We start from the raw sequence: 19,549 nt of genomic DNA on the forward strand, positions 1-19,549 counted from the left end.
TCGATCTGTTACTAGCCGCCTGTCTTGATGACAATAAAAGTGTAAACGTTTTGCCCGGCATTAGTTACCACAGTCTGCTCGTCATCTCCATAGCCCTTCCGTTTGCAAAAAGATCCCCTAGCACCAAACTGATTACTGACTACAAGCGTGGTAATTACGACGCCATTAAAATGAACTTATGCGATTTTATTCCCCATTCTGTAAAACCTACGAAACACGCACTTCTAATGCTAACTGGGAATTGTACAAAAATTAACTATTAAACTTAAAAATAAACTTATTTCTAGCCTACTTGTGAAATCTGATTCTAATAACCCATGGTTCAATACCTGCCTAAAACGCCTACGGAATAGAAACAAACGCCTCTACCAAGCAGCCAAAGCAAAAAATGAACCACTAGCGTGGGACCGTTACCAGTCATGCGCGACTCAATACGTAAAAGAAATAGCCGATGCCAAAGATAAATTCCTTTCAACGGACCTACTATCTATACTGAAAACTAATCCCAACAAGTTCTGGCGCTAACTGTCCCCTAAGTCGAAGACTAATCAACTTGAACTCACAAACACGGACGGTCAACCCATAGACAGTGACAAATGTGCTACATTTCTCAACGACTACTTAGCATCTGTGTTCACCCCTATTAACAGTGCATTCATCACAGCTCAACCATACACACCATCCAGTGCACAGCCCTACATTCAATTTAGCCCTAAAGTATAGCCGAATTATTCAGTACACTGAAGTTAATATCATCTTCCAGCTGCTACTAAAGTAAGTTACTAAAAACTACTATCCTCGTCTCAAGTGAAATCCTGTGTCTAATATTTGATCAATCCGTATGCAGATGCCAGGTTTCAGACGACTGGAAAAAAGCAAAAATAACCCCCGTCTTCAAATCAGGCAATCGCTCTTCACCAGCTAATTACCGCCCTATTTCTCTTAAGTGCATATCGTCAAAACTTCTAGAACACATAATAGCATCTCATGTCATGAAATATTCGTCCCATGCCAACATGTATTTCGGAAATTTTACTCGTGCGAAACACAGCTCGCTGAATCTGCGCACGAAATTTTAGTTAACATGGATAACAACCTTCAAACGGACAATATTTTCTTAGACTTTGAAAAGACATTTGATCGCGTCCCACATAACCAAATACTCTGAAAATTAACTTGCCTCGGCTTACCTACAAACATAATAAATTAGATTCAGGACTTGCTTACAGGTCGCATGCCATTCACGTAAGCCAATAACAACCAATCACCGCTTACAGCTATTACATCGGGGGTACCACAGGGCGCCAGTCTGTCGCCACTTTTATTTTAAATTGATATAAATCATCTGCTCACTAACATAAAAAGTAAACTGAGACTTTTGCCGACGATTGTGTCCTTTACTTTGCTATTAAAAGCTCCGACGTTAACACCACCCTATCAAATAACCTTAACACTATCGCATTATGGTGCAATAATTGGCTCATGTCCTTAACTTATCGAAACGCAAACTAATCTAATTTTTTCGTAAACGCTCCATCACCCACCACACCTACAAAATAATAGTGTTCCCAAATGCTCTGTAACATCGTATAAATACTTAGGCGTTCACGGGACACCATCATTGTCAGGGAAGTACACATCAATACAGTCTGTTATGAAGCATCAAAGACACTTGATTACCTCCGACGAAATCTGAAATCCACGGCCATAGAAATAAAAAAACGTCCTTAACTAACATTCGTGAGACCAAAACTTGAATACGCGTCATCAATCTGGCATCCATCGCAAGCATATTTGGCCACTAACCTAGAATCCATACAAAATCGTGCAGGTCGCTTTATCAGCTCCCAATACTCCTCCGGTACCAGCGTCACGTATTTAAAACAGTCCAGTTCCCTTCCGTAACTTGTATAGCGCCGTCATATCGCACGTTTATGCCTTATTCATGGGTCTTACTATCATCAAAAATCCAGGCACGAATTATTAAAACCATCCCACCGCACGTCAGCGCGCCGAAATCCCAACCAGCCAATAGCACACTTACCCGGTCGAACATCAGCATTAAGAAGTTCGTTCTTTCCCAATGAAATAACCCTTTAAGAATTCGATACCCGACAATATGGTATCATGCACTGACCGCGCATCTTTTTGAAAAAAGTAGGATGACCATTATTACCATTCCGAACATCAATGCTGATTCATAATATAGATCCTTACTAGTTGGAACCTATACAGTTGCTCTTGCTTGTCTTTTTCTTTTTCTGTGCTTTTTTGCTTCCTATAACTGAACTTATGTATTTGTTAACTTGGTATCAGTTCTCCCTGATCTGCCTTTTGTTGTTGTTGTTGTTGTTGTTACTTGTGCTGACAGATTCATATCAGTCACTATTTTTCTTTTTTTCTTTTTTGCCCCTTGTATATATGTTACACATCCTCATTGTCTTGCCTATATGTATTTGCCCCCCCCCCCCCTGATGTAATGTCTTCGGGCCTTTAGAAACTAATAAATGAAAGAAAAACGAAATCTCGATTTCCTATAAAGAGCCATGCGAGTTTGTTATTATACGGCTTTTAAAGAAAAAAAGAAACTCTGGCTGATTCCTCAGTCATCGAAATCGGTAAAATCCGAAAGTGAAATGTGCCGCGAAATCTGCAGCTCAGCATGACTTGCGAAACGGTGGCTGCCTTGTGGGTGTGCTTAGCGAGCGACGTCCTGCTGGCGGGTGGCTTCGGCAAAGATGTACTGGCGTCAGTTCCGTGACTGATATGAGGTCAGTGAAATCTTGGTGGAACGCGGAATAAATCTTTCGTGTCAAATAGAATCCGAAAACGAACAACCCTAGGTATAGCGTATTCTTTAGTACTCAAGGTTGTTTTGTTTCCCAGCAAGCAGACCCTGTGTGCAGGGGAGCACCCTTTACAGGCCACTGGCTGCGTTGTACTGGCGTGACTTCCGTTACGGATATGACGTATGAAAAATCTTTCTGTATCCGGGAATAAAACACTTTTGTGTTACAAAACCTTGGGGGAGCATCGGCCACGCTATGCGCTGGGGATGGCGTGGGCTCCGGCGTGTTTCAGCGGTACGTTCTGGCGCATTCAAGCGCTGTAAGCACCGCAAGTTCCAGCGCGCGCTGGATCCGCGCGTTTCCGCGTCTGGTGTGTTTCAGTGCTGGGGGGCCTGCGCGCTCGAGCGTTTTTGCGTCCACCGTATTTCAGAGGGAGCTTGGTGAATATTCCAGCAAACGCTGGACGCGGAGCACCAGCGCCTCTGGGTATTCCAATAGGTGATGGGGTTTTCGCCGGTCATAGCGGGAAGCGCTGGTTTCGTGGAAAGAAGTATTTCCAATCGCAGGAGCAGCCACAGGTTGCCAGTTCGCAAGTGCGCGTGTGGCACCAATATAAAGGGCTCTGCTATGTTATGTGCAGTGAGCTCTTGTTATATGTCCCGAGGCTGCCTTAGCACGTATACTTGTTGTCGGGGGCAACATAGCGCTTTACCAGTAGGTTAGTGACTGCCTCGTAGTGTCTGCTGTTGCTGGGAAAAATTGTACAAGAGATCCAGAAATTAAACGGAGCGCAAGAGCGGTGGCCAAAATGGGCAAAACTGCATGCTAGCGCGGTAGACGCGTACATGCGCCGCAGACAGCGAGAGCGTACTGACACATCCGGGTGGCCTAGCTTGATGTTCACATGCTCGCTTTATCTTTGGGTGTCCCGTACCATTTCTTACTAAGTATTGTAGACAGGAAACCTCACCTAGGAAGCGGTGATGACGTGGAGAGGTTGCGGCTTTGCGGGAAGACCACAGCTGCTCGCTTGGCATGTCTATTGGATTTTGAAGCGTCTTTGTGGATGTGCGTCCTTCAATATTGTCGCGTGTGCATAGGGGCCTTCACGACATAGCCGCTATTCCTCCTGTGGACATGTGCATGAACTGGGCCGCGGCGTCCAAACGGAACAGTGATGACGACGGCGAGGGAACAGCGATGACGACGGCGAGGAAGCATGCGTGCTTGTGCTCTGGTCTCTATATTGGACACCTTTTATTCTCGCTTGTGCTGACCTCGCCTAATAAGTCCCCCTTCCTGTGTGTAGCCCACTTGCGGCTTCATTTGGAAGGACGCAACACTGGTGGAAGGTGCTTTCGATGCCTAGAACACCGCCTGACGTCAGCACTGAAAGACTTCGGCTCATTACCATTCCAGTTCATCGGTGCAGCCGTCGCCAGCTTGGTGTTCCCCCGGAGCGCAGCGCTTTTTGTTTGCCTGCTCCAAGGCGTGAACACTTCGAGCAGGTAATGATCGCGAAAGCGGTGCCTACTTTCGTAACGTTCGAGCAGCCCCACGTCCCCGCTGGCTTTAGCAGGGAAGCCTACGAAAATGTTAATACTGGCTTAAACAGTTCGAGCGATTCGCCACGTTCAACCAATGGAGTGCCGTTCAGAAACTCGAGAAAATCTATTTCTCACTCCAGGAAAGTACGAAAACGGGGTTTGAGAACCACGGAGGAAGCCTGAGCACATAGGACAACTTTTGTCGTCAGATCAAGTACACCTCTGCAAATGCCGACCGCTGCAATCATGCGCAGAGTCTGCTGGACTCATGTCCCAAGAAGCAAAGCAGAGCGTTGCAATGTTTGCGGAGGACACGACCCGATATGCGGAATGTAAGAATCTGCATCGTTGTATGCACGGCTTTCAACAACCGCTCTTCGCCGGTGTAGTACGCAATTCACCGCGTACGGTCGACGAGTTCATCGGTTAGGCTACTGCCATCGAGTGTGCTCTAGAATAGCGTGCTCCTCCGCATGACCGCATGGCCATCACAACACCTTCGAGAATATCAGTTCTGTTGGCCAGGTACGATGACAACCCTCTTTGAGACCTCATCCGCGTAGTCTTGAGGGAAGGCCTTACTAAGTGCGGTATTATTTTATCTGCAGAACCTGCCCAAGCCAACGTTGCCAACATTGTCCGAGAGGAAATCTGCAGCGCCCTTTCTGTGCCAGTGGTACAGGTAGAGTCGCCAAGCGACGTTTCGTATGCAATGGCTCTCACTTGCCAGTCACCGGCCCCACCCACCTGACCTGCTGCGCCGACTCCTCCGCGGCCAGACGAATGACGGCCCCAGCAAGAAGCGGCTCCCCACAGCAGCCGTTCCGTCTTCGCCCATCTTTCAATCTTGAAATGCAGTTCCGTTGACTACAAGTTCGCAAGACAGACGTCTGGCGTAATCCGACAACCGGCCTCTATGCTACCACTGCGGTGAACCAGGCAACGTTTAGCGGTGGTGCCCCTATCGAGAAATCGGGCTGCCTGGGTTTCCAACTCCTGCCGTTTGTCCTCAAGCTGGAGAGAGACCCGATGCAATAATAAAATACGTCGCCGAGCGCCGAGTGAACACGCCGTTTCGCCGATCATGGTGCTCCGCTCCCGATACTTCTCTGAGCCGCCGCACCACTGAAAACAGACCTACTTGGCGGTCTCCCACTCCACCCGGGGAACTAAAGGAAGCAACCTTGGGAGGCAAGGTTGCTAAAATTCATTCCACCGAAAGACTCCCTGCTTCGCCGGAAATCGGGGAACTGACCACCCAGAACTTCCACGCCGGCGCAAATGCAAATTCGGAGTTTTTAGATTTCCTCGATGGGCGCGAGATGACCGCATTGGTGGACAGCGGGTCGGGCTAATCAATTGTCAGTCAGAAACACACTGGACGCGCGTTCGATTCCCGGCTTCGGCGGCCGCTTTTCCGATGAAGGCGAAAAGCAAAAACGTCCCTGTGTACGAGATTTTGGCGCACGGTAAATATCCCTAGGTGGTCAAAATTATTCCGGAGTCATCCATTAGGCGCACCTAATCGCCTGCGTAGCGGCGGCGTGTTAAACACTACAATCAATAAAATCAAAAACTTGCTGACAGGCTCAAAAAGGTCCGTGGGGTAGACTGGGGTAGACTCCGTGGGGTAGACTTCACATTAGTACTACCGGTCGCCACCTATTGACGCCTGTCGGGAAATTCACCGCTAGGGTCTGCATTGGCGATTAACATTTCGTCGGCGCGTTCCCCGTCCTCCCGCAGTGTTGCAGCGACCTCATAATAGGTATAAACTTCCTGCGTGAACATGAAGCAGTCATCAACATCCTGGTCAGCTTTGTCAGCTGCTCTACGAAGGCCACTGCAGTATAAAGTACTGGCAAACGTCGGGCAAATCGTGGCAAATCGTACTCGTAAATCGTGGACGACAGTGTTACCATGCACCAAGGGCCTCCTTGCTTGTGCCCGTTAATAAGTGCGACGACGAATTCAGTAGCAATTCAGTAGTGACGGTATTTCTGAGGTCATGAGTACCGTTCTCTTGTACTGCGGGTCTGCCATAACGAGGGGCCTATTTATACTAGCGGGCGTGAAAGCAGGGGTCATGCTAACAAACTTCACGAACGAACGCCGACGAATTGCCAAAACAACTGCCGTCGCCATCTTTGAAAAAGTCACCAGCGCATCGGACTACTTCGTTGTGCAAAGTGAAGATTGAACTGCGGCGGCAAACCTGCCTAAAATCGACGATAACAGCAGCTTACCGCCGACGAAGCGACAGTAGCTTTCCGATATTCTGCACCTTTTGCCACACGGCTTCTCGTCAGCTTCAGCTGTCCGAGAAACCCAATTGGTCCGAGAAACCCGTTCGTCAGAACGCTTACCGATTGTCTTGAAAAAACCCGAATGCGTTAAGCCAGCTGATTAACCAGATGCTCAAGGATGACAAAATCCAGCCGCCGACAAGCCGCTCGGCGTTGGCCGTCGTTTTGCAAGAAAGAAAGATGGTACCCTAAGATTCTCTGTCGAGTACCGCAAATTCAACAAGATAACCAAGCAGGATGTTTATCCTCTACTTGGATAGACGACTCCCACGACCGATTACGTTTCGTCTATGGATTTATAGAGCGGATACTGACAAATTGACGTCAATAAGCGAGACCCTGAAAATCACCCTTTCGTAATTACCGACAGGTTTTACGAATATTAATTTCTCTCTTATGCTTTGTTCCCCCGCCACTTTTTACAGAATGATGGACACTGTTCTGTCAGGCTTCAAGTTGCAAATCTGCTTTGTATACTTAAGCGGAGTCGTCGTGTTTTCTAGCCCCTTTTAAAAACACTTGGATGGCCCATCGTCCATGCTTCAGGCCATCCGATCTGCTGAGCTCACCCTAAAGCCAGAAAAGTGTCACTTCGTAACAAAGAACTTCTGTTCCTCGGTCACGTAGTGAGCCAAGCCGGTGTCCACGCAGATCCTCAGAAAGTTGATGCGTCCCCACGTTCTGCTCCCCTACCGAAAAAAGAGCATTCGGTGCTTTTTATGGCTTTGCTCATATTATCAGAGATTTATTTCAAACGTTTCGCACATACCTGCACCCCTCACTCGCCTCACGCGTGATGACGTGGATTCCACCTGGGGTGACGCACAGCAGGCGGCTTTCGGCGAACTCTATCATCGCTTCCAGATAGCACCTGTATTGGTCCATTTTGTGGAAGTTGCTGGGAATATTGTCCACACGGATGCCAGCAGTAAGGGTATCGGCGCTAATTCTCCTTCAGTGGCAAGATTGTGCCGAATGTGTCGGCGCTTATGCTAGCACAACCTTGTCACTGGTGAAGAGTAGCTACTCGGCCACAGAAAAGGATTGCCTTGTTGTTTGGGCAATCCTCACGATTCCACCCTACATTTGTGGGTTTGCTTTCGCGGTCATCAGCGACATCATTCCTTCTGGTAGCTGAAGAACCTGAAGAACCCTACCGACCGTCTAGCCCGATGGAGTTTAAGGCTCCAGGAATTTGACATGACGCTAGTGTACAAATCAGACAAGCATCATTCCTATGCAGACTGCCTGTAAAGAGCTCCGGTTGGCCCTCCCCCGGCCGATGACGACGACAAAAGACTACGCAGTGCTCATCGAAGTTTTGGGACGCAGCAAATATCTCGGAACAGCAGCGTGAGGGTGCAGAACTACGACCACTTCTTGACACCTTGCGAGGCCGCACTGCCATCGTACTGAAAACATCTGCTAGACAGTTGTGGTCCTTCATTCTGTGCAATGGTGTTCTATATAAGAGACATTTTGCCTCTAGTGGGAGCACGTACTTGCTCTTCGTTACAAGCCATCGCCGAAATGTTATCTTGCTGGCCTTCCCTTGCCCTGACGAACCCAGCGCCGGCCACCTCGGTTCTGCGCGTACTCTGATCAGGATAAAACAGAAATACTACAAGCCAAAGTTGTCGGCCACCATTTTACAATACGCAGCGTTTCTGTACAACACTGCAGAACATTGGAGCGCGCAAATGACACCCTATTCCTGTCTCCATGGTAGGAAACCACCGGCAGTGCTTGTCGCCGCCGCGCTTATCTCCGACATCAGCGACGACCAAGATACCCGTGTCCCCGGGTTTGTACGCCGCGCTGGAGACGCGCGTGCTCCAGCAGGATTCGGATTCAGCAGCACCAGCTGTGCAACGCCGCCTGCTACAACATACGGCGTCAGCACGCCGCCTTGGCACCTGGTGATCGGGCCTGGGTGTGGACAGGAGTTAGACGCCGCGGGCTGTCGAAAAGCGTGTGCGCCTATACTTCGGCCTGTACACGGTACTACGACAAGTGAGCGACGTGCCGCACGAAGTCGCCCCAACGAGTCTCCGAGCGTTCTCAAACTCGGCCCGACGTCCTGTACGTTGTGCGGCTGAAGCCACACTTGTCGCGATGACCAGTTACTTGTGAACTTTACTGCTGAATGTATGTATGTATTTATTGTTCTATAGAAAGAAAGGAAGGTCCACTGATAATGATTGCTATTGGTTTCCTCTTTGTAGCGGGGTGATGACGTGTCATATTACCAAAAAGGACTAATATACCCATGTTTTACACTCTAAGTTTAATACTATCGCTGCAGTAGGGCAGGAACAAAAAGGTAATAAGGCACAAAATCCTTTTTTTTCTGTTACAGGTGGTGACTGTTCTAGGCAATATTTGCGCCAGTGTTTCGTCCACCAGCATTCTAGTCTTCTTTTAGTCGCCTCGACAGCCTTGATGTTAACTTACTCTCCGCTACCCCTAAATCCTAGGGCTTCTAGTACCTGAATATTTCCCACATGTAGATTTGGATGGATACCCTCAATGTATAACACTTTGCCGCATAGTTTCTCTTTTTTCCGCAAACCATGCATACCAAATTCGTTGCTGTCGCAGCGGACCGCCCCCCTAGGCGCGTCGCAGCCATTCGATTTGGCGAAGCGCCCGCTGGTCAGCCGTCGTCTCCAGGGTGCGCGCCTCCGCCTTGGCCAGTGTATTCTCACACTGCGAGCTCTGGGACAGGCAGAGCAAAGCACAGACCCCGTTGCGGTGATCTCTTTCAAGCTGCCGCAAGGCTGGTTTCCGCAGGCTCAGCAGAGGCAGCACATACATGAGGAGACCCAAACCGGAGGCACTGTACAGCCGGAGAGCCATCCGCTGTGAGCCGCCACTGTGCCGGGCCACCATCTTGTACACCGCCATGGTGGCCAGCTGCGCCCTGGCTCGGAGCTCTTTGGCTGCCTGCTAGAAGTTCATCCAGTGGTCCACGGCGAGCCCCAGGTAGCGCACCCTGGTCCTCCCCTGAAGCTCCTCGCCATCGATGGTCAGGCGCCGGATCCATCCACGGGCGCTGGCGTCCGGATGCAACAGCATGGCGCTGTCGTGGTCGCCGGCAGTTGTAGGCCGGCGCCCGCCACCTTGGTCCGGACTACATCCATGGCCGCCTGCAGCTACCACACTATGGCTCGACCCTGACCCTGGGCCCCAGCACCCGCAAGGCGATGTCGTCGGCGTGGACTGAAATTTACACTCAGTGTCCCTCTACTCCGGGCAGGTGGCCTGGCAGGGCTGCGCTCACCAGGTTGAAGAGGAAGGGGCTGATGACGAAACTCCGTGTGGTGCCCACGTCCAACAGCCGGGGGTCTGACAGGGCGTCCCGAACCTGCACCTGCGCCGAGCGGCCCGTCAGAAATGCGTCGATGAAGCTTGCCCCCAATGCCAGCCTCCTACATGGCCAGACAATGCCTGACGCTGCAGGTTGTCGAAGGCACCCTTAACATCCAGCAGCACCAGCGCAGCCACCTGCTTGAGGCCCTGGCGTGTTTAAGGGCCGCCACGATGTCGGCGATGGAGTCGGTGGCTGCTCGGTGCCTGCGGAAGCCCGCTAGGTGCTCGGGGATAGCCTCATGCTCTGCTGCGATGGCCGCCACCTCCGCAGCGCGGCCCGTTCGAGCAGCTTCCAGCCGCAGGATTTGAGGCCCATGGGCCGGTTCGCCGTGACTGCCACAAGGTTCTTGCTTGGCTGGCTTTGGGATAGGCCGCAAGGTTCCACTCAGGTGGCCACTAAGGTAGCAGCCGGCCCATGCCCCATATTACGTTGTAGGGGGCCACGTGCCGGCCGAACCCAACCTTATCCAGATTGCGCATCCTGTGGTAGGTGAGGCCGTCCACTCCTGGGGCCGACTTACGCTTGCAGCTGCGGAGGTGACTGCGCAGCTAAGCCTCCATGATGGGGGCGTTGTTGAGTGGGTGATACACCTTCACCGTTCCAGCACCAGCAGCAGCGTGCCCTGGTTCTGCCTGGTGTAGCGACCAGAAGTTTGCAGAGACGATAACAAATGAGCTACCGCATCCTCCCCTTTGCTTTCCTTGGCATCCTTAGCTGCCAACCCTAACTTCTTTCTTAATTTAAGCAGCCCCTCATTTCCCGTTCAGATTCGGTACTTGCATGGCGAGAGTCCCTGTTCTGGCACCCTTGATGCTATAAATAGCTTAACAGGGTTCAACGCTGGTCACCCACTCTCTATATGTCGTAGACACTTGAGTCACTGCCCAGGTTTAAAAGAATGTCCCCTTCACCCCGAGTCGCTCAGTGGCGCTGGATACCACTCCCAAGCGGAGCATGAAAATATAATATTCCCAGAAAGTGGACGGGAGAACAGCCCAGCCGGCAGCGTATATAGCGGTCACCGCACCAGATCTGTATTCTGGAGGTCGTGTGTTCGGATCTCACCCGGCGGGCATTTTGCACCACTTTCTATCTGTCGTTCAGAAATCGGCCTCTCATCTGTTTAAACGCTAATAAATGACCTTCCCTATTCCCTCATTTGCTTTCATTACCTTTCGTCATTGCCAACCCTTATTTCTGTCTAAATTCAACCAGCCCCCATTTAACATTCTTTTTCGCTACATATATATATATATATATATATATATATATATATATATATATATATATATATATATATATATATATATATATATATATATACACATATAAATATATATACATGTATATATATATACACACACACATATATATTGTACTTCCAAAGTACATATACTAAAATTGGAACGATACAGAGAAGATTAGCATGGCCCCTGCGCAAGGATTACACGCAAAATCATGAAGCGTTCCACATTTTTAGTCTATGCTACGCCGCATGTCCCTTTATATGACCCTCTCTTTTTTTCCCCTCTTTCACCTACTACTCTTCTTTTTACTACTCATCTGTCTTTTCCCCGTTCCCCTTCCTGCAGAGTAGCATGTCGACGTACGCATGTTGGCAAACCTCTCTGCCTTTCCTTCTTTAATAAAGAGCTTCTCTCTCTCTCTCTCTCACATATATATTTATATATATATAGATATATATATATATATATATATATAAGAGAAGAAAAACTTCGAACAAGGTAAAAGCACGATTGTGGCCTACGTTTCAGCAGAGAACTTGCTTTCCTTATATATATATATATATATATATATATATATATATATATATATATATATATATATATATATATATGTATATATATATATATTGTAGCGTTGATTGTGGACGCGATCGATGCAATCATCATAGGCGCTCGTGCAAGGACAATTCCCCGTTGGGGATATTCGGCTTAGTGCACGCCCGACGACGAGAAGGCAGAAGTATCGCTTGGCGCACGGGCCGTTCGAGTATCGCGTCGGACACAGCTTGCTTGGCACGAAGAACCTCGGCTTCTCCGCAGGTCTAACTGCTCGTTAGTGGTCCAATAAACCACGCTTCAGTTTGGTGGAGTGTGCGGGTTCGTTCCCAGCGTGACTCTACCTTCGCATCGCAAGACTCCGATACCACATCCTGGAGTTACGAAGCAGGCGGCTACAGCCCGTGATGCAGCTGAACACAGACCGGGACATGGCACCGCAGCCCATCATATGTTCGGGTGTGCTTCGCCAGCGCGACCCCCCTAACTTCGATGGAATGGATGACAACGACGTGGAGGAGTGGCTGTCGCAGTACGAACGAGTAAGCGCGCACAACAGATGGGACGATCGCATGAAGCTTAATGACGTTGTGTTCCATTTGGACCACCTAGCCAAGAAGTGGTTCCATAACAACGCCGCCACCATGGCTACCTGGGCTGAGTTCAAAAATCGTATTGTCGAGGTCTTCGGCCGTCCCGCCGTACGGAAGCTTCTTGCTGAGCAGCGTCTCCGCACACGAGCACAGCGTGCTGGAGAGACCTTCACAAGCTATATCGAGGATGTTGTGGACCTCTGCAACCGTGTTGATTCAGCTATGGCGGAAGCAGAGAAAATTAAGCACCTGATAAAAGGAATCGATGATGATGCTTTCCAAATGCTGTTAGCGAAAGATCTGCGAACCGTTGCTGACATCATCACCCACTGCCGAAGCTACGAAGAACTCCGCAGACAGAGGGCGCTTACCCGGAACTCTTCTGCCCAGGGAGAGCCGCTGTCGAGCTTGACAGAGCCGGGTGCCGATGCATCCTTGATGCGGCAGCTTCAGCAGTTTGTTCGCGAAGAAGTCGCTCGGCAAGTGTCCCTTCTTACCCTGGAGCCTGGATCAACGATGCCACCGTCTGTTCCTGGCCCATCTCCACGATACGCAGTGCCTCTGCAGCCTACCGAAGTGACTCCTTCCGTTGTCTCGCCGACGCTTCCAGCGCTTCGCCACATGATCAAGGAACAGGTGGCCGAGGCACTGCCACCCACTCTATACTATGCACCCCTCACGTATGCCGAAGCTATGGGGAGACCGGTACAGCCAGCTGGGACGTCTTTTCGGGCCATGCCACCAACCCCGCCACGCTCTGCGGTACACAGAAATCCGCCACCGGTGAATCCGTGGCGCACGGCTGATAATCGCCCCATCTGTTTCCCCTGCCGACTTCCAGGCCATGTGGCCCGTTACAGCCGCCGCAGCGTGCCCGGGATGAATGATGACGTTGGAAACCACAGATTTGGCTTTGGCTCTCCACACGGGTCTCCGCAGCTAATGACAGACGTGTCACCCAGGTCGCCGTTGCCTGCCTCCGGTTACAACGATTTTAGCCGTCGTGACGCCGATAGCCGCCGTTCAAGCACCCCACGTCGCCGCTCACTATCGCCGATGCGGCGTCGTTCAAGCCCAACTGAACAGGAAAACTAGCCGCCGCAGTTCCGGAGGCAAGAGCTGCGCGACTTTCGAACTGCAAAAGGCCTACAAATGTAATCGACGTATCTGTTGAAGGTGTATGTACAGTCGCACTAGTCGATACAGGCGCAGCCGTCTCCGTCATTACCGCCGATATTTGCCGCTCGCTTAGAAAAGTTCCGACGCCACTGCCGCAATTTTCATTATGTACCGTAACTGCGCAACCTGTAAAACCTATATATATATATATATATATATATATATATATATATATATATATATATATATATATATATATATATATAAAGATATATATATATATATATATATATATATATATATATATATTTATATATATATATATATATATTTATATATATATATGTATATATATATATATATATATATATATATATATATATATATATATATATATATATATATACACATATAAATATATATACATGTATATATATATACACACACACATATATATTGTACTTCCAAAGTACATATACTAAAATTGGAACGATACAGAGAAGATTAGCATGGCCCCTGCGCAAGGATTACACGCAAAATCCTGAAGCGTTCCACATTTTTAGTCTATGCTACGCCGCATGTCCCTTTATATGACCCTCTCTTTTTTTGCCCTCTTTCACCTACTACTCTTCTTTTTACTACTCATCTGTCTTTTCCCCGTTCCCCTTCCTGCAGAGTAGCATGTCGACGTACGCATGTTGGCAAACCTCTCTGCCTTTCCTTCTTTAATAAAGAGCTTCTCTCTCTCTCTCTCACATATATATTTATATATATATATATATATATATATATATATATATATATATATATATATATATATATATATATATATAAGAGAAGAAAAACTTCGAACAAGGTAAAAGCACGATTGTGGCCTACGTTTCAGCAGAGAACTTGCTTTCCTCATATATATATATATATTGTAGCGTTGATTGTGGACGCGATCGATGCAATCATCATAGGCGCTCGTGCAAGGACAATTCCCCGTTGGGGATATTCGGCTTGGTGCACGCCCGACGACGAGAAGGCAGAAGTATCGCTTGGCGCACGGGCCGTTCGAGTATCGCGTCGGACACAGCTTGCTTGGCACGAAGAACCTCGGCTTCTCCGCAGGTCTAACTGCTTGTTAGTGGTCCAATAAACCACGCTTCAGTTTGGTGGAGTGTGCGGGTTCGTTGCCAGCGTGACTCTACCTTCGCATCGCAAGACTCCGATACCACATCCTGGAGTTACGAAGCAGGCGGCTACAGCCCGTGATGCAGCTGAACACAGACCGGGACATGGCACCGCAGCCCATCATATGTTCGGGTGTGCTTCGCCAGCGCGACCCCCCTAACTTCGATGGAATGGATGACAACGACGTGGAGGAGTGGCTGTCGCAGTACGAACGAGTAAGTGCGCACAACAGATGGGACGATCGCATGAAGCTTAATGACGTTGTGTTCCATTTGGACCACCTAGCCAAGAAGTGGTTCCACAACAACGCCGCCACCATGGCTACCTGGGCTGAGTTCAAAAATCGTATTGTCGAGGTCTTCGGCCGTCCCGCCGTACGGAAGCTTCTTGCTGAGCAGCGTCTCCGCACACGAGCACAGCGTGCTGGAGAGACCTTCACAAGCTATATCGAGGATGTTCTGGACCTCTGCAACCGTGTTGATTCAGCTATGGCGGAAGCAGAGAAAATTAAGCACCTCATAAAAGGAATCGATGATGATGCTTTCCAAATGCTGTTAGCGAAAGATCTGCGAACCGTTGCTGACATCATCACCCACTGCCGAAGCTACGAAGAACTCCGCAGACAGAGGGCGCTTACCCGGAACTCTTCTGCCCAGGGAGAGCCGCTGTCGAGCTTGACAGAGCCGGGGGCCGATGCATCCTTGATGCGTCAGCTTCAGCAGTTTGTTCGCGAAGAAGTCGCTCGGCAAGTGTCCCTTCTTACCCTGGAGCCTGGATCAACGATGCCACCGTCTGTTCCTGGCCCATCTCCACGATACGCAGTGCCTCCGCAGCCTACCGAAGTGACTCCTTCCGTTGTCTCGCCGACGCTTCCAGCGCTTCGCCACATGATCAAGGAACAGGTGGCCGAGGCACTGCCACCCACTCTATACTATGCACCCCTCACGTATGCCGAAGCTATGGGGAGACCGGTACAGCCAGCTGGGACGTCTTTTCGGGCCATGCCACCAACCCCGCCACGCTCTGCGGTACACAGAAATCCGCCACCGGTGAATCCGTGGCGCACGGCTGATAATCGCCCCATCTGTTTCGCCTGCCGACTTCCAGGCCATGTGGCCCGTTACTGCCGCCGCAGCGTGCCCGGGATGAATGATGACGTTGGAAACCACAGATTTGGCTTTGGCTCTCCACACGGGTCTCCGCAGCTAATGACAGACGTGTCACCCAGGTCGCCGTTGCCTGCCTCCGGTTACAACGATTTTAGCCGTCGTGACGCCGATAGCCGCCGTTCAAGCACCCCACGTCGCCGGTCACTATCGCCGATGCGACGTCGTTCAAGCCCAACTGAACAGGAAAACTAGCCGCCGCAGTTCCGGAGGCAAGAGCTGCGCGACTTTCGAACTGCAAAAGGCCTACAAATGTAATCGACGTATCTGTTGAAGGTGTATGTACAGTCGCACTAGTCGATACAGGCGCAGCCGTCTCCGTCATTACCGCCGATATTTGCCGCTCGCTTAGAAAAGTTACGACGCCACTGCCGCAAGTTTCATTATGTACCGCAACTGCGCAACCTGTAAAACCTTTGGCAGCCTGCACGGCGCGTGTCACGATCCAAGACGTCGTGTACCCCGTTGAGTTCCTCGTGCTGCCATCCTGCTCCCATGACGTCATTTTAGGCTGGGACTTTTTATCTCGCCATCGCGCAATAATCGACTGTGCGCGTGCGCAAGTAGAATTTGATTCTCCCTTGGACGCGCCTTACGACGACCTTCAGTCCGCCGCCCCAGCAAAGCTCACCGTGGCTCACGAAACGGACATCTCTCCCCGCTCGGCTGCTCTCGTACCGCTCTGCTGCTGTTCGATTCCCGACGCACCTGTTCTTTTTACGCCGTCGCCCTTATTTCTCCATCGAAAATCGCTGTCCCTGCCATTCGCCCTACTGACAGTTAATGCTGGCACGAGCGCCATAGTCGTCACCAACGAGTCCTTGGAGCCCCTTCGTCTCCTGCACGGTGAGGTCCTTGGCTGCGTCGAAGTTGTTAGGCCACACCTTGTCACCGCCGTACCAGACGACTTTCCGTCATGGGTTCCAGTGGCTGGACTGAGTCCTGCCCCGTCAACACCAGACCTGTCGCCTCCGGACATTGGCGCTTCGATCGATCCTACACTCAGATTGGACCAACGAGTGAGGCTCCTCGCTCTGCTATATCGGTTCCGCTCTTCTTTTGACGGCGCAAAGGCCCCGCTGGGCCGAACATCTGCAGTTGCCCACTCCATCGACACCGGCTCGCATGCACCCCTGCGCCAACGACCGTACCGTGTGTCGCCGAAGGAGCGCAGCACTATTGACGAACAGGTGAACGATATGCTCAAGCGGGGAGTAATTCGGCCCTCCAACAGTCCGTGGGCGTCTCCCGTGGTGCTTGTCACAAAAAAGGACGGCTCCATCCGCTTTTGCGTAGATTATCGCCGTCTGAGCAGCATAACGCGGAAGGATGTCTATCCTTTACCACGGATCGACGATGCCCTTGACAGTTTACAAGGCGCCGAGTTTTTTTCTTCCCTTGATCTGCGGTCTGGATATTGGCAGGTACCCATGGCGGAGGCCGATCGCGCGAAAACGGCGCTCATCACTCCTGACGGCCTGTATGAATTAACGTCATGCCGTTTGGCCTGTGCAACGCTCCTGCCACGTTCGAGAGGATGATGGACACTATTTTGCGCGGCCTGAAGTGGAAAACGTGTCTTTGTTATCTCGATGACATAGTCGTTTTTTCTCCCGACTTCGACACTCATTTGAGGCGCCTGGAGCAGGTTTTGACTTGCCTTGCCAATGCCAAATTGCAACTCAACTTGAAGAAATGCCACTTTGCGGTGCGAAAGTTGACCATACTGGGCCACGTTGTGTCGAAGGAGGGAATTCTTCCCGACGCCACCAAACTTCGTGCGGTCGCCGAGTTCCCTAAACCGACCACCATGAAGGCTCTACGGAGCTTTATTGGTCTATGTTCTTATTTCCGCCGCTTCATTCGCAATTTTGCCGCCATAATTGCGCCCTTGACGGCGCTTCTCGGCAAAGAAAGCAGTATTGGCGCTTGGACGAGGGATTGCGATGACGCCTTCGCGAAGTTACGGCGACTCCTTACTTACCCGCCTATTCTGCGACACTTTGACCCGACCGCGCCAACAGAAATCCACACGGATGCCAGCGGCGCCGGAATCGGTGCAGTGCCTGCCCAACGCAAAGCTGGTTTTGACGATTATGTCGTCGCTTATGCCAGTCGTACGCTCACCAAAGCTGAGGTTAATTATTCGGTCACGGAAAAGGAGTGCTTGGCCATCGTATGGGCGCTTACAAAATTTCGGCCATATTTGTACGGTCGTCCTTTTGACGTTGTGACGGACCACCACGCATTGTGTTGGTTGTCGTCGCTCAAGGACCCGTCTGGCCGCCTTGGTCGCTGGGCTCTACGCCTTCAAGAGCATGACATACGTGTGCTGTACCGCTCCGGCCGGAAGCATTCAGACGCTGACGCTCTCTCCCGCTCCCGCCTACCGGCGGAAGACTCGTGTTCCGTTTCTGTTGATGCCGGCCTGTCGTCCCTAGACATCACGGACATGCCGGCCGAGCAGCGCAAGGACCCCTGGATTGCCTCTCTTATTGCCTTCCTCTCAGGCGTGCCCTCTGTTCAAGAGTCGCGTGCGCTGCGCCGACAAGCTGCCCACTTTGCAATCCGCGACGATATGCTCTTCAGGCGCAACTACCAATCAGGAGGTCACAAATGGTTACTGGTGATACCTCGCCATTTGCGCATGGGCATATGCGCATCCTTCCACGCTGACACCAGCTGCGCGCACGCCGATGAGTTAAAAACGTATGAGCGGCTTCGCCTACGGTATTACTGGCGGGGAATGTATACGTTCGTCCGCAAGTACATCCGGTCAAGCATCAACTGTCAGCGGCGCGAATCCCCTCCTACTCCTGCGGCGGGCCCGCTGCAGCCATTGCCGTGCTCCGAAAGACCGTTCGACCGCATTGGGATAGACCTTTACGGACCCCTACCCTGCACAGCCGCTGGCAACCGTTGGGTCATTGTGGCGGTGGATCACCTAACGCGCTATGCAGAAACCGCTGCTCTAGCAACTGCCACGGCACGTGACGTCGCGTCCTTCCTGTTACGCCGCTTCATACTTCGCCATGGTGCTCCTCGAGAGCTGCTCAGTGACCGAGGTCGCGTCTTCCTCTCGGAAGTCATCGAAGCCCTCCTGCGGGAATGTCGAATTACGTCGTATTACCGAACTACCGAACTACGTCGAATGTCGAATTACCGAACTACGTCGTCTTACCACCCGCAAACCAATGGACTCACAGAACGATTTAACCGCACTTTGAGTGATATGCTTTCGATGTACGTGGCGTCGGACAATTCTGACTGGGACGTGATACTTCCTTTTGTCACGTACGCCTACAACACGGCCACGCAGACGACGACGGGATTCTCACCTTTTTTCCTGCTCTACGGACGGGAGCCAGCATGCACTCTTGACACAATTTTGCACTATCGCCCAGATCAGACCGAGTTCGCACCCATTTCGGAAATAGTCAAGCATGCTGAAGAGTGCCGCCAGCTCGCCCGCTCGCTCACATCTGAACACCAGCAACAGCAGAAGCATAATATCGACGCTTCCACCGCGGGTCCAACCTATAGGCCTAATTCACTTTTCTGGCTTTGGGTGCCATGCCCTACACCTTGTCTCTCACCGAAGTTTGTTGCAAAATATCATGGACACTACAGAGTCGTCAAGCAAACTTCACCAGTGAACTACCTCGTCGAACCGGTTGC

At 50.7% G+C, this 19,549-nt stretch overlaps 1 long non-coding RNA gene and 2 other non-coding genes across 3 annotated transcripts in view; all 3 read left to right on the top strand.

Annotated features, from left to right (window-relative positions):
• Positions 1–19,549, top strand: part of LOC144144093 (uncharacterized) — a 145,090-nt gene that overhangs the window by 92,211 nt on the left and 33,330 nt on the right. The gene's annotated exons all lie outside the window — the stretch shown is intronic.
• On the top strand, positions 11,391–11,493 carry LOC144144098 (U6 spliceosomal RNA). The gene has a single exon (XR_013317156.1). It is a non-coding gene; the product is annotated as a U6 spliceosomal RNA (small nuclear RNA).
• Positions 13,988–14,090, top strand: LOC144144099 (U6 spliceosomal RNA). The gene has a single exon (XR_013317157.1). It is a non-coding gene; the product is annotated as a U6 spliceosomal RNA (small nuclear RNA).

Source organism: Haemaphysalis longicornis, unplaced genomic scaffold (genome assembly GCF_048455015.1).
Source record: "Haemaphysalis longicornis isolate Haplotype H1 unplaced genomic scaffold, Haemaphysalis longicornis Haplotype H1 scaffold_61, whole genome shotgun sequence".
Classification (NCBI taxonomy): Eukaryota; Metazoa; Arthropoda; class Arachnida; order Ixodida; family Ixodidae; genus Haemaphysalis; species Haemaphysalis longicornis.